Raw genomic sequence first — 13,448 nt, forward strand, 5'->3', positions numbered from 1 at the left:
AAATCAGAAAGAATTGAATTCAATGCTTTTTGTTCATTTTGCTTCTTTGTCGGATTTTGGGATGGACTCTTTGGCTTTGCTTTTCTTCTCCTCATTGGATTTTTCATGTTAAAAGTTGCAGAAGCCAGATGACAAGCTCATTTTGGTTCAACTTCAGCAACTGTGCATTGCATTGCCATGTAATGTAATGTAATGCAATGCTATCTATCTAGCTCTCCCTCTATACTTCCTTTTGGATAAACAGACATATTAGGCAAGCATTTTGGAGCTTTCACCTAAATAACTACAGGTGGTGAGATAAGCTGCACAATATAATTGACCTTTCAGTATATTGTTGCACACACACCATCTATTTAGCAAATGCCCTTGTTATCAACAGCAGCCTTTTAAACTCACCTGAGCTAACAGGTATGTGAGCTGGTTACTCTGCTGCGCTTAAAATTTCTTTTTTGGTTTGCTACAATGCCTTTTCTGAAACGTTGTCTCCCTCTGCTGGAACACTGACTTCTTTCATTTAATGCCTGCAGACTATAAAAGAGAAACCAACCCAAAAAGTTTGGTTGATTAGTCTGTGGCATTCTTTTAAACTGTTGCTTATGGCGGTCTCTGTGAGCTTCTCAGTGACATTCAGCCATCCAGGTATCCCGCCTGCAGTAGACGGAATGTGGCAATGGAACGCTGGCTGCGCGTGTCATAATAGGCTCTGAGCCTTTATATACCTGCGCACAGCAGCAGCCACCTTCAGTCTGCTGCTGGACAGCCAGCAGCAGCAGCAGCAGGAGAGGTAATTAATCAGCAACCCTCCTGCTAAGGGTAGACAGCTGCTCGTTCCACCCCCCCCCCGCCTTAATTGGTTCTCCTCCCTTCCAACGGTGTTGAGGCGGGTGGGAACAGCCGGGGGTTGAGGGTACTGTGCTAAAAGAGGTGGAGTTATGCAGATCTAAAACGCGTGGATTGCAGCAGCAGCAAGCCGAAAAGTGCAGGCATGTGAGGGATCTAGAGGTTGACAGCATGTCTTCTTAACGGGAGTCCAGGTGGCCATCTCCACAAATGGACTTTTCAGAATCCTTGGGTGGCACCGTAGTCGGAAACCAATTCTGGTTATCGCTTCTCAGCCTTTTGGCTAAGATCAAGTGTAGTATCTGTTCTTATCAGTTTAATATCTGATACGTCCCCTATCTGGGGACCATATATTAAATGGATTTTTAGAACAGGGAGATGGAAAAAGAGCTTGCTCTGTCCACTCCACGCATTGACCTGGTATTGCAGTATCTCCAGGACCGGTGCACCCCTTCTTTAATGCAGTTTCTAAAATCAGAAAGAATTGAATTCAATGCTTTTTGTTCATTTTGCTTGTTTGTCGGATTTTGGGATGGACTCTTTGGCTTTGCTTTTCTTCTCCTCATTGGATTTTTCATGTTAAAAGTTGCAGAAGCCAGATGACAAGCTCATTTTGGTTCAACTTCAGCAACTGTGCATTGCATTGCCATGTAATGTAATGTAATGCAATGCTATCTATCTAGCTCTCCCTCTATACTTCCTTTTGGATAAACAGACATATTAGGCAAGCATTTTGGAGCTTTCACCTAAATAACTACAGGTGGTGAGATAAGCTGCACAATATAATTGACCTTTCAGTATATTGTTGCACACACACCATCTATTTAGCAAATGCCCTTGTTATCAACAGCAGCCTTTTAAACTCACCTGAGCTAACAGGTATGTGAGCTGGTTACTCTGCTGCGCTTAAAATTTCTTTTTTGGTTTGCTACAATGCCTTTTCTGAAACGTTGTCTCCCTCTGCTGGAACACTGACTTCTTTCATTTAATGCCTGCAGACTATAAAAGAGAAACCAACCCAAAAAGTTTGGTTGATTAGTCTGTGGCATTCTTTTAAACTGTTGCTTATGGCGGTCTCTGTGAGCTTCTCAGTGACATTCAGCCATCCAGGTATCCCGCCTGCAGTAGACGGAATGTGGCAATGGAACGCTGGCTGCGCGTGTCATAATAGGCTCTGAGCCTTTATATACCTGCGCACAGCAGCAGCCACCTTCAGTCTGCTGCTGGACAGCCAGCAGCAGCAGCAGCAGGAGAGGTAATTAATCAGCAACCCTCCTGCTAAGGGTAGACAGCTGCTCGTTCCACCCCCCCCCCGCCTTAATTGGTTCTCCTCCCTTCCAACGGTGTTGAGGCGGGTGGGAACAGCCGGGGGTTGAGGGTACTGTGCTAAAAGAGGTGGAGTTATGCAGATCTAAAACGCGTGGATTGCAGCAGCAGCAAGCCGAAAAGTGCAGGCATGTGAGGGATCTAGAGGTTGACAGCATGTCTTCTTAACGGGAGTCCAGGTGGCCATCTCCACAAATGGACTTTTCAGAATCCTTGGGTGGCACCGTAGTCGGAAACCAATTCTGGTTATCGCTTCTCTGCCTTTTGGCTAAGATCAAGTGTAGTATCTGTTCTTATCAGTTTAATATCTGATACGTCCCCTATCTGGGGACCATATATTAAATGGATTTTTAGAACAGGGAGATGGAAAAAGAGCTTGCTCTGTCCACTCCACGCATTGACCTGGTATTGCAGTATCTCCAGGACCGGTGCACCCCTTCTTTAATGCAGTTTCTAAAATCAGAAAGAATTGAATTCAATGCTTTTTGTTCATTTTGCTTGTTTGTCGGATTTTGGGATGAACTCTTTGGCTTTGCTTTTCTTCTCCTCATTGGATTTTTCATGTTAAAAGTTGCAGAAGCAAGATGACAAGCTCATTTTGGTTCAACTTCAGCAACTGTGCATTGCATTGCCATGTAATGTAATGTAATGCAATGCTATCTATCTAGCTCTCCCTCTATACTTCCTTTTGGATAAACAGACATATTAGGCAAGCATTTTGGAGCTTTCACCTAAATAACTACAGGTGGTGAGATAAGCTGCACAATATAATTGACCTTTCAGTATATTGTTGCACACACACCATCTATTTAGCAAATGCCCTTGTTATCAACAGCAGCCTTTTAAACTCACCTGAGCTAACAGGTATGTGAGCTGGTTACTCTGCTGCGCTTAAAATTTCTTTTTTGGTTTGCTACAATGCCTTTTCTGAAACGTTGTCTCCCTCTGCTGGAACACTGACTTCTTTCATTTAATGCCTGCAGACTATAAAAGAGAAACCAACCCAAAAAGTTTGGTTGATTAGTCTGTGGCATTCTTTTAAACTGTTGCTTATGGCGGTCTCTGTGAGCTTCTCAGTGACATTCAGCCATCCAGGTATCCCGCCTGCAGTAGACGGAATGTGGCAATGGAACGCTGGCTGCGCGTGTCATAATAGGCTCTGAGCCTTTATATACCTGCGCACAGCAGCAGCCACCTTCAGTCTGCTGCTGGACAGCCAGCAGCAGCAGCAGCAGGAGAGGTAATTAATCAGCAACCCTCCTGCTAAGGGTAGACAGCTGCTCGTTCCACCCCCCCCCCGCCTTAATTGGTTCTCCTCCCTTCCAACGGTGTTGAGGCGGGTGGGAACAGCCGGGGGTTGAGGGTACTGTGCTAAAAGAGGTGGAGTTATGCAGATCTAAAACGCGTGGATTGCAGCAGCAGCAAGCCGAAAAGTGCAGGCATGTGAGGGATCTAGAGGTTGACAGCATGTCTTCTTAACGGGAGTCCAGGTGGCCATCTCCACAAATGGACTTTTCAGAATCCTTGGGTGGCACCGTAGTCGGAAACCAATTCTGGTTATCGCTTCTCGGCCTTTTGGCTAAGATCAAGTGTAGTATCTGTTCTTATCAGTTTAATATCTGATACGTCCCCTATCTGGGGACCATATATTAAATGGATTTTTAGAACAGGGAGATGGAAAAAGAGCTTGCTCTGTCCACTCCACGCATTGACCTGGTATTGCAGTATCTCCAGGACCGGTGCACCCCTTCTTTAATGCAGTTTCTAAAATCAGAAAGAATTGAATTCAATGCTTTTTGTTCATTTTGCTTGTTTGTCGGATTTTGGGATGGACTCTTTGGCTTTGCTTTTCTTCTCCTCATTGGATTTTTCATGTTAAAAGTTGCAGAAGCCAGATGACAAGCTCATTTTGGTTCAACTTCAGCAACTGTGCATTGCATTGCCATGTAATGTAATGTAATGCAATGCTATCTATCTAGCTCTCCCTCTATACTTCCTTTTGGATAAACAGACATATTAGGCAAGCATTTTGGAGCTTTCACCTAAATAACTACAGGTGGTGAGATAAGCTGCACAATATAATTGACCTTTCAGTATATTGTTGCACACACACCATCTATTTAGCAAATGCCCTTGTTATCAACAGCAGCCTTTTAAACTCACCTGAGCTAACAGGTATGTGAGCTGGTTACTCTGCTGCGCTTAAAATTTCTTTTTTGGTTTGCTACAATGCTTTTTCTGAAACGTTGTCTCCCTCTGCTGGAACACTGACTTCTTTCATTTAATGCCTGCAGACTATAAAAGAGAAACCAACCCAAAAAGTTTGGTTGATTAGTCTGTGGCATTCTTTTAAACTGTTGCTTATGGCGGTCTCTGTGAGCTTCTCAGTGACATTCAGCCATCCAGGTATCCCGCCTGCAGTAGACGGAATGTGGCAATGGAACGCTGGCTGCGCGTGTCATAATAGGCTCTGAGCCTTTATATACCTGCGCACAGCAGCAGCCACCTTCAGTCTGCTGCTGGACAGCCAGCAGCAGCAGCAGCAGGAGAGGTAATTAATCAGCAACCCTCCTGCTAAGGGTAGACAGCTGCTCGTTCCACCCCCCCCCCGCCTTAATTGGTTCTCCTCCCTTCCAACGGTGTTGAGGCGGGTGGGAACAGCCGGGGGTTGAGGGTACTGTGCTAAAAGAGGTGGAGTTATGCAGATCTAAAACGCGTGGATTGCAGCAGCAGCAAGCCGAAAAGTGCAGGCATGTGAGGGATCTAGAGGTTGACAGCATGTCTTCTTAACGGGAGTCCAGGTGGCCATCTCCACAAATGGACTTTTCAGAATCCTTGGGTGGCACCGTAGTCGGAAACCAATTCTGGTTATCGCTTCTCGGCCTTTTGGCTAAGATCAAGTGTAGTATCTGTTCTTATCAGTTTAATATCTGATACGTCCCCTATCTGGGGACCATATATTAAATGGATTTTTAGAACAGGGAGATGGAAAAAGAGCTTGCTCTGTCCACTCCACGCATTGACCTGGTATTGCATTATCTCCAGGACCGGTGCACCCCTTCTTTAATGCAGTTTCTAAAATCAGAAAGAATTGAATTCAATGCTTTTTGTTCATTTTGCTTGTTTGTCGGATTTTGGGATGGACTCTTTGGCTTTGCTTTTCTTCTCCTCATTGGATTTTTCATGTTAAAAGTTGCAGAAGCCAGATGACAAGCTCATTTTGGTTCAACTTCAGCAACTGTGCATTGCATTGCCATGTAATGTAATGTAATGCAATGCTATCTATCTAGCTCTCCCTCTATACTTCCTTTTGGATAAACAGACATATTAGGCAAGCATTTTGGAGCTTTCACCTAAATAACTACAGGTGGTGAGATAAGCTGCACAATATAATTGACCTTTCAGTATATTGTTGCACACACACCATCTATTTAGCAAATGCCCTTGTTATCAACAGCAGCCTTTTAAACTCACCTGAGCTAACAGGTATGTGAGCTGGTTACTCTGCTGCGCTTAAAATTTCTTTTTTGGTTTGCTACAATGCCTTTTCTGAAACGTTGTCTCCCTCTGCTGGAACACTGACTTCTTTCATTTAATGCCTGCAGACTATAAAAGAGAAACCAACCCAAAAAGTTTGGTTGATTAGTCTGTGGCATTCTTTTAAACTGTTGCTTATGGCGGTCTCTGTGAGCTTCTCAGTGACATTCAGCCATCCAGGTATCCCGCCTGCAGTAGACGGAATGTGGCAATGGAACTCTGGCTGCTCGTGTCATAATAGGCTCTGAGCCTTTATATACCTGCGCACAGCAGCAGCCACCTTCAGTCTGCTGCTGGACAGCCAGCAGCAGCAGCAGCAGGAGAGGTAATTAATCAGCAACCCTCCTGCTAAGGGTAGACAGCTGCTCGTTCCACCCCCCCCCCGCCTTAATTGGTTCTCCTCCCTTCCAACGGTGTTGAGGCGGGTGGGAACAGCCGGGGGTTGAGGGTACTGTGCTAAAAGAGGTGGAGTTATGCAGATCTAAAACGCGTGGATTGCAGCAGCAGCAAGCCGAAAAGTGCAGGCATGTGAGGGATCTAGAGGTTGACAGCATGTCTTCTTAACGGGAGTCCAGGTGGCCATCTCCACAAATGGACTTTTCAGAATCCTTGGGTGGCACCGTAGTCGGAAACCAATTCTGGTTATCGCTTCTCGGCCTTTTGGCTAAGATCAAGTGTAGTATCTGTTCTTATCAGTTTAATATCTGATACGTCCCCTATCTGGGGACCATATATTAAATGGATTTTTAGAACAGGGAGATGGAAAAAGAGCTTGCTCTGTCCACTCCACGCATTGACCTGGTATTGCAGTATCTCCAGGACCGGTGCACCCCTTCTTTAATGCAGTTTCTAAAATCAGAAAGAATTGAATTCAATGCTTTTTGTTCATTTTGCTTGTTTGTCGGATTTTGGGATGGACTCTTTGGCTTTGCTTTTCTTCTCCTCATTGGATTTTTCATGTTAAAAGTTGCAAAAGCCAGATGACAAGCTCATTTTGGTTCAACTTCAGCAACTGTGCATTGCATTGCCATGTAATGTAATGTAATGCAATGCTATCTATCTAGCTCTCCCTCTATACTTCCTTTTGGATAAACAGACATATTAGGCAAGCATTTTGGAGCTTTCACCTAAATAACTACAGGTGGTGAGATAAGCTGCACAATATAATTGACCTTTCAGTATATTGTTGCACACACACCATCTATTTAGCAAATGCCCTTGTTATCAACAGCAGCCTTTTAAACTCACCTGAGCTAACAGGTATGTGCGCTGGTTACTCTGCTGCGCTTAAAATTTCTTTTTTGGTTTGCTACAATGCCTTTTCTGAAACGTTGTCTCCCTCTGCTGGAACACTGACTTCTTTCATTTAATGCCTGCAGACTATAAAAGAGAAACCAACCCAAAAAGTTTGGTTGATTAGTCTGTGGCATTCTTTTAAACTGTTGCTTATGGCGGTCTCTGTGAGCTTCTCAGTGACATTCAGCCATCCAGGTATCCCGCCTGCAGTAGACGGAATGTGGCAATGGAACTCTGGCTGCGCGTGTCATAATAGGCTCTGAGCCTTTATATACCTGCGCACAGCAGCAGCCACCTTCAGTCTGCTGCTGGACAGCCAGCAGCAGCAGCAGCAGGAGAGGTAATTAATCAGCAACCCTCCTGCTAAGGGTAGACAGCTGCTCGTTCCACCCCCCCCCGCCTTAATTGGTTCTCCTCCCTTCCAACGGTGTTGAGGCGGGTGGGAACAGCCGGGGGTTGAGGGTACTGTGCTAAAAGAGGTGGAGTTATGCAGATCTAAAACGCGTGGATTGCCGCAGCAGCAAGCCGAAAAGTGCAGGCATGTGAGGGATCTAGAGGTTGACAGCATGTCTTCTTAACGGGAGTCCAGGTGGCCATCTCCACAAATGGACTTTTCAGAATCCTTGGGTGGCACCGTAGTCGGAAACCAATTCTGGTTATCGCTTCTCGGCCTTTTGGCTAAGATCAAGTGTAGTATCTGTTCTTATCAGTTTAATATCTGATACGTCCCCTATCTGGGGACCATATATTAAATGGATTTTTAGAACAGGGAGATGGAAAAAGAGCTTGCTCTGTCCACTCCACGCATTGACCTGGTATTGCAGTATCTCCAGGACCGGTGCACCCCTTCTTTAATGCAGTTTCTAAAATCAGAAAGAATTGAATTCAATGCTTTTTGTTCATTTTGCTTGTTTGTCGGATTTTGGGATGGACTCTTTGGCTTTGCTTTTCTTCTCCTCATTGGATTTTTCATGTTAAAAGTTGCAAAAGCCAGATGACAAGCTCATTTTGGTTCAACTTCAGCAACTGTGCATTGCATTGCCATGTAATGTAATGTAATGCAATGCTATCTATCTAGCTCTCCCTCTATACTTCCTTTTGGATAAACAGACATATTAGGCAAGCATTTTGGAGCTTTCACCTAAATAACTACAGGTGGTGAGATAAGCTGCACAATATAATTGACCTTTCAGTATATTGTTGCACACACACCATCTATTTAGCAAATGCCCTTGTTATCAACAGCAGCCTTTTAAACTCACCTGAGCTAACAGGTATGTGAGCTGGTTACTCTGCTGCGCTTAAAATTTCTTTTTTGGTTTGCTACAATGCCTTTTCTGAAACGTTGTCTCCCTCTGCTGGAACACTGACTTCTTTCATTTAATGCCTGCAGACTATAAAAGAGAAACCAACCCAAAAAGTTTGGTTGATTAGTCTGTGGCATTCTTTTAAACTGTTGCTTATGGCGGTCTCTGTGAGCTTCTCAGTGACATTCAGCCATCCAGGTATCCCGCCTGCAGTAGACGGAATGTGGCAATGGAACGCTGGCTGCGCGTGTCATAATAGGCTCTGAGCCTTTATATACCTGCGCACAGCAGCAGCCACCTTCAGTCTGCTGCTGGACAGCCAGCAGCAGCAGCAGCAGGAGAGGTAATTAATCAGCAACCCTCCTGCTAAGGGTAGACAGCTGCTCGTTCCACCCCCCCCCCCGCCTTAATTGGTTCTCCTCCCTTCCAACGGTGTTGAGGCGGGTGGGAACAGCCGGGGGTTGAGGGTACTGTGCTAAAAGAGGTGGAGTTATGCAGATCTAAAACGCGTGGATTGCAGCAGCAGCAAGCCGAAAAGTGCAGGCATGTGAGGGATCTAGAGGTTGACAGCATGTCTTCTTAACGGGAGTCCAGGTGGCCATCTCCACAAATGGACTTTTCAGAATCCTTGGGTGGCACCGTAGTCGGAAACCAATTCTGGTTATCGCTTCTCGGCCTTTTGGCTAAGATCAAGTGTAGTATCTGTTCTTATCAGTTTAATATCTGATACGTCCCCTATCTGGGGACCATATATTAAATGGATTTTTAGAACAGGGAGATGGAAAAAGAGCTTGCTCTGTCCACTCCACGCATTGACCTGGTATTGCAGTATCTCCAGGACCGGTGCACCCCTTCTTTAATGCAGTTTCTAAAATCAGAAAGAATTGAATTCAATGCTTTTTGTTCATTTTGCTTGTTTGTCGGATTTTGGGATGGACTCTTTGGCTTTGCTTTTCTTCTCCTCATTGGATTTTTCATGTTAAAAGTTGCAGAAGCCAGATGACAAGCTCATTTTGGTTCAACTTCAGCAACTGTGCATTGCATTGCCATGTAATGTAATGTAATGCAATGCTATCTATCTAGCTCTCCCTCTATACTTCCTTTTGGATAAACAGACATATTAGGCAAGCATTTTGGAGCTTTCACCTAAATAACTACAGGTGGTGAGATAAGCTGCACAATATAATTGACCTTTCAGTATATTGTTGCACACACACCATCTATTTAGCAAATGCCCTTGTTATCAACAGCAGCCTTTTAAACTCACCTGAGCTAACAGGTATGTGAGCTGGTTACTCTGCTGCGCTTAAAATTTCTTTTTTGGTTTGCTACAATGCCTTTTCTGAAACGTTGTCTCCCTCTGCTGGAACACTGACTTCTTTCATTTAATGCCTGCAGACTATAAAAGAGAAACCAACCCAAAAAGTTTGGTTGATTAGTCTGTGGCATTCTTTTAAACTGTTGCTTATGGCGGTCTCTGTGAGCTTCTCAGTGACATTCAGCCATCCAGGTATCCCGCCTGCAGTAGACGGAATGTGGCAATGGAACGCTGGCTGCGCGTGTCATAATAGGCTCTGAGCCTTTATATACCTGCGCACAGCAGCAGCCACCTTCAGTCTGCTGCTGGACAGCCAGCAGCAGCAGCAGGAGAGGTAATTAATCAGCAACCCTCCTGCTAAGGGTAGACAGCTGCTCGTTCCACCCCCCCCCCTCCTTAATTGGTTCTCCTCCCTTCCAACGGTGTTGAGGCGGGTGGGAACAGCCGGGGGTTGAGGGTACTGTGCTAAAAGAGGTGGAGTTATGCAGATCTAAAACGCGTGGATTGCAGCAGCAGCAAGCCGAAAAGTGCAGGCATGTGAGGGATCTAGAGGTTGACAGCATGTCTTCTTAACGGGAGTCCAGGTGGCCATCTCCACAAATGGACTTTTCAGAATCCTTGGGTGGCACCGTAGTCGGAAACCAATTCTGGTTATCGCTTCTCGGCCTTTTGGCTAAGATCAAGTGTAGTATCTGTTCTTATCAGTTTAATATCTGATACGTCCCCTATCTGGGGACCATATATTAAATGGATTTTTAGAACAGGGAGATGGAAAAAGAGCTTGCTCTGTCCACTCCACGCATTGACCTGGTATTGCAGTATCTCCAGGACCGGTGCACCCCTTCTTTAATGCAGTTTCTAAAATCAGAAAGAATTGAATTCAATGCTTTTTGTTCATTTTGCTTGTTTGTCGGATTTTGGGATGGACTCTTTGGCTTTGCTTTTCTTCTCCTCATTGGATTTTTCATGTTAAAAGTTGCAGAAGCCAGATGACAAGCTCATTTTGGTTCAACTTCAGCAACTGTGCATTGCATTGCCATGTAATGTAATGTAATGCAATGCTATCTATCTAGCTCTCCCTCTATACTTCCTTTTGGATAAACAGACATATTAGGCAAGCATTTTGGAGCTTTCACCTAAATAACTACAGGTGGTGAGATAAGCTGCACAATATAATTGACCTTTCAGTATATTGTTGCACACACACCATCTATTTAGCAAATGCCCTTGTTATCAACAGCAGCCTTTTAAACTCACCTGAGCTAACAGGTATGTGAGCTGGTTACTCTGCTGCGCTTAAAATTTCTTTTTTGGTTTGCTACAATGCCTTTTCTGAAACGTTGTCTCCCTCTGCTGGAACACTGACTTCTTTCATTTAATGCCTGCAGACTATAAAAGAGAAACCAACCCAAAAAGTTTGGTTGATTAGTCTGTGGCATTCTTTTAAACTGTTGCTTATGGCGGTCTCTGTGAGCTTCTCAGTGACATTCAGCCATCCAGGTATCCCGCCTGCAGTAGACGGAATGTGGCAATGGAACGCTGGCTGCGCGTGTCATAATAGGCTCTGAGCCTTTATATACCTGCGCACAGCAGCAGCCACCTTCAGTCTGCTGCTGGACAGCCAGCAGCAGCAGCAGCAGGAGAGGTAATTAATCAGCAACCCTCCTGCTAAGGGTAGACAGCTGCTCGTTCCACCCCCCCCCGCCTTAATTGGTTCTCCTCCCTTCCAACGGTGTTGAGGCGGGTGGGAACAGCCGGGGGTTGAGGGTACTGTGCTAAAAGAGGTGGAGTTATGCAGATCTAAAATGCGTGGATTGCAGCAGCAGCAAGCCGAAAAGTGCAGGCATGTGAGGGATCTAGAGGTTGACAGCATGTCTTCTTAACGGGAGTCCAGGTGGCCATCTCCACAAATGGACTTTTCAGAATCCTTGGGTGGCACCGTAGTCGGAAACCAATTCTGGTTATCGCTTCTCGGCCTTTTGGCTAAGATCAAGTGTAGTATCTGTTCTTATCAGTTTAATATCTGATACGTCCCCTATCTGGGGACCATATATTAAATGGATTTTTAGAACAGGGAGATGGAAAAAGAGCTTGCTCTGTCCACTCCACGCATTGACCTGGTATTGCAGTATCTCCAGGACCGGTGCACCCCTTCTTTAATGCAGTTTCTAAAATCAGAAAGAATTGAATTCAATGCTTTTTGTTCATTTTGCTTGTTTGTCGGATTTTGGGATGGACTCTTTGGCTTTGCTTTTCTTCTCCTCATTGGATTTTTCATGTTAAAAGTTGCAGAAGCCAGATGACAAGCTCATTTTGGTTCAACTTCAGCAACTGTGCATTGCATTGCCATGTAATGTAATGTAATGCAATGCTATCTATCTAGCTCTCCCTCTATACTTCCTTTTGGATAAACAGACATATTAGGCAAGCATTTTGGAGCTTTCACCTAAATAACTACAGGTGGTGAGATAAGCTGCACAATATAATTGACCTTTCAGTATATTGTTGCACACACACCATCTATTTAGCAAATGCCCTTGTTATCAACAGCAGCCTTTTAAACTCACCTGAGCTAACAGGTATGTGAGCTGGTTACTCTGCTGCGCTTAAAATTTCTTTTTTGGTTTGCTACAATGCCTTTTCTGAAACGTTGTCTCCCTCTGCTGGAACACTGACTTCTTTCATTTAATGCCTGCAGACTATAAAAGAGAAACCAACCCAAAAAGTTTGGTTGATTAGTCTGTGGCATTCTTTTAAACTGTTGCTTATGGCGGTCTCTGTGAGCTTCTCAGTGACATTCAGCCATCCAGGTATCCCGCCTGCAGTAGACGGAATGTGGCAATGGAACGCTGGCTGCGCGTGTCATAATAGGCTCTGAGCCTTTATATACCTGCGCACAGCAGCAGCCACCTTCAGTCTGCTGCTGGACAGCCAGCAGCAGCAGCAGCAGGAGAGGTAATTAATCAGCAACCCTCCTGCTAAGGGTAGACAGCTGCTCGTTCCACCCCCCCCCCGCCTTAATTGGTTCTCCTCCCTTCCAACGGTGTTGAGGCGGGTGGGAACAGCCGGGGGTTGAGGGTACTGTGCTAAAAGAGGTGGAGTTATGCAGATCTAAAACGCGTGGATTGCAGCAAGCCGAAAAGTGCAGGCATGTCAGGGATCTAGAGGTTGACAGCATGTCTTCTTAACGGGAGTCCAGGTGGCCATCTCCACAAATGGACTTTTCAGAATCCTTGGGTGGCACCGTAGTCGGAAACCAATTCTGGTTATCGCTTCTCGGCCTTTTGGCTAAGATCAAGTGTAGTATCTGTTCTTATCAGTTTAATATCTGATACGTCCCCTATCTGGGGACCATATATTAAATGGATTTTTAGAACAGGGAGATGGAAAAAGAGCTTGCTCTGTCCACTCCACGCATTGACCTGGTATTGCAGTATCTCCAGGACCGGTGCACCCCTTCTTTAATGCAGTTTCTAAAATCAGAAAGAATTGAATTCAATGCTTTTTGTTCATTTTGCTTGTTTGTCGGATTTTGGGATGGACTCTTTGGCTTTGCTTTTCTTCTCCTCATTGGATTTTTCATGTTAAAAGTTGCAGAAGCCAGATGACAAGCTCATTTTGGTTCAACTTCAGCAACTGTGCATTGCATTGCCATGTAATGTAATGTAATGCAATGCTATCTATCTAGCTCTCCCTCTATACTTCCTTTTGGATAAACAGACATATTAGGCAAGCATTTTGGAGCTTTCACCTAAATAACTACAGGTGGTGAGATAAGCTGCACAATATAATTGACCTTTCAGTATATTGTTGCACACACACCA

General features: G+C 44.8%; 10 non-coding genes across 10 annotated transcripts; all 10 read left to right on the top strand.

The window, feature by feature from the left end:
* Nucleotides 1-1,103: 1,103 nt before the first annotated feature.
* LOC141216370 (U2 spliceosomal RNA) lies at nt 1,104-1,294 on the top strand. The gene has a single exon (XR_012285406.1). It is a non-coding gene; the product is annotated as a U2 spliceosomal RNA (small nuclear RNA).
* Nucleotides 1,295-2,414: 1,120 nt separating this feature from the next.
* Nucleotides 2,415-2,605, top strand: LOC141216347 (U2 spliceosomal RNA). The gene has a single exon (XR_012285383.1). It is a non-coding gene; the product is annotated as a U2 spliceosomal RNA (small nuclear RNA).
* Nucleotides 2,606-3,725: 1,120 nt separating this feature from the next.
* LOC141215926 (U2 spliceosomal RNA) lies at nt 3,726-3,916 on the top strand. Its single transcript, XR_012284977.1, has one exon. It is a non-coding gene; the product is annotated as a U2 spliceosomal RNA (small nuclear RNA).
* A 1,120-nt stretch (nt 3,917-5,036) lies between these two features.
* LOC141217147 (U2 spliceosomal RNA) lies at nt 5,037-5,227 on the top strand. The gene has a single exon (XR_012286018.1). It is a non-coding gene; the product is annotated as a U2 spliceosomal RNA (small nuclear RNA).
* A 1,120-nt stretch (nt 5,228-6,347) lies between these two features.
* LOC141215927 (U2 spliceosomal RNA) lies at nt 6,348-6,538 on the top strand. Its single transcript, XR_012284978.1, has one exon. It is a non-coding gene; the product is annotated as a U2 spliceosomal RNA (small nuclear RNA).
* A 1,119-nt stretch (nt 6,539-7,657) lies between these two features.
* On the top strand, nt 7,658-7,848 carry LOC141215928 (U2 spliceosomal RNA). The gene has a single exon (XR_012284979.1). It is a non-coding gene; the product is annotated as a U2 spliceosomal RNA (small nuclear RNA).
* Nucleotides 7,849-8,969: 1,121 nt separating this feature from the next.
* Nucleotides 8,970-9,160, top strand: LOC141215929 (U2 spliceosomal RNA). Its single transcript, XR_012284980.1, has one exon. It is a non-coding gene; the product is annotated as a U2 spliceosomal RNA (small nuclear RNA).
* A 1,117-nt stretch (nt 9,161-10,277) lies between these two features.
* Nucleotides 10,278-10,468, top strand: LOC141215931 (U2 spliceosomal RNA). The gene has a single exon (XR_012284982.1). It is a non-coding gene; the product is annotated as a U2 spliceosomal RNA (small nuclear RNA).
* Nucleotides 10,469-11,587: 1,119 nt separating this feature from the next.
* LOC141215932 (U2 spliceosomal RNA) lies at nt 11,588-11,778 on the top strand. Its single transcript, XR_012284983.1, has one exon. It is a non-coding gene; the product is annotated as a U2 spliceosomal RNA (small nuclear RNA).
* A 1,114-nt stretch (nt 11,779-12,892) lies between these two features.
* Nucleotides 12,893-13,083, top strand: LOC141215933 (U2 spliceosomal RNA). Its single transcript, XR_012284984.1, has one exon. It is a non-coding gene; the product is annotated as a U2 spliceosomal RNA (small nuclear RNA).
* Nucleotides 13,084-13,448: the final 365 nt, after the last annotated feature.

Source organism: Phyllobates terribilis, unplaced genomic scaffold, assembly GCF_046119375.1.
Source record: "Phyllobates terribilis strain yellow unplaced genomic scaffold, ASM4611937v1 Scaffold_236__1_contigs__length_3049075, whole genome shotgun sequence".
NCBI classification, from domain to species: domain Eukaryota; kingdom Metazoa; phylum Chordata; class Amphibia; order Anura; family Dendrobatidae; genus Phyllobates; species Phyllobates terribilis.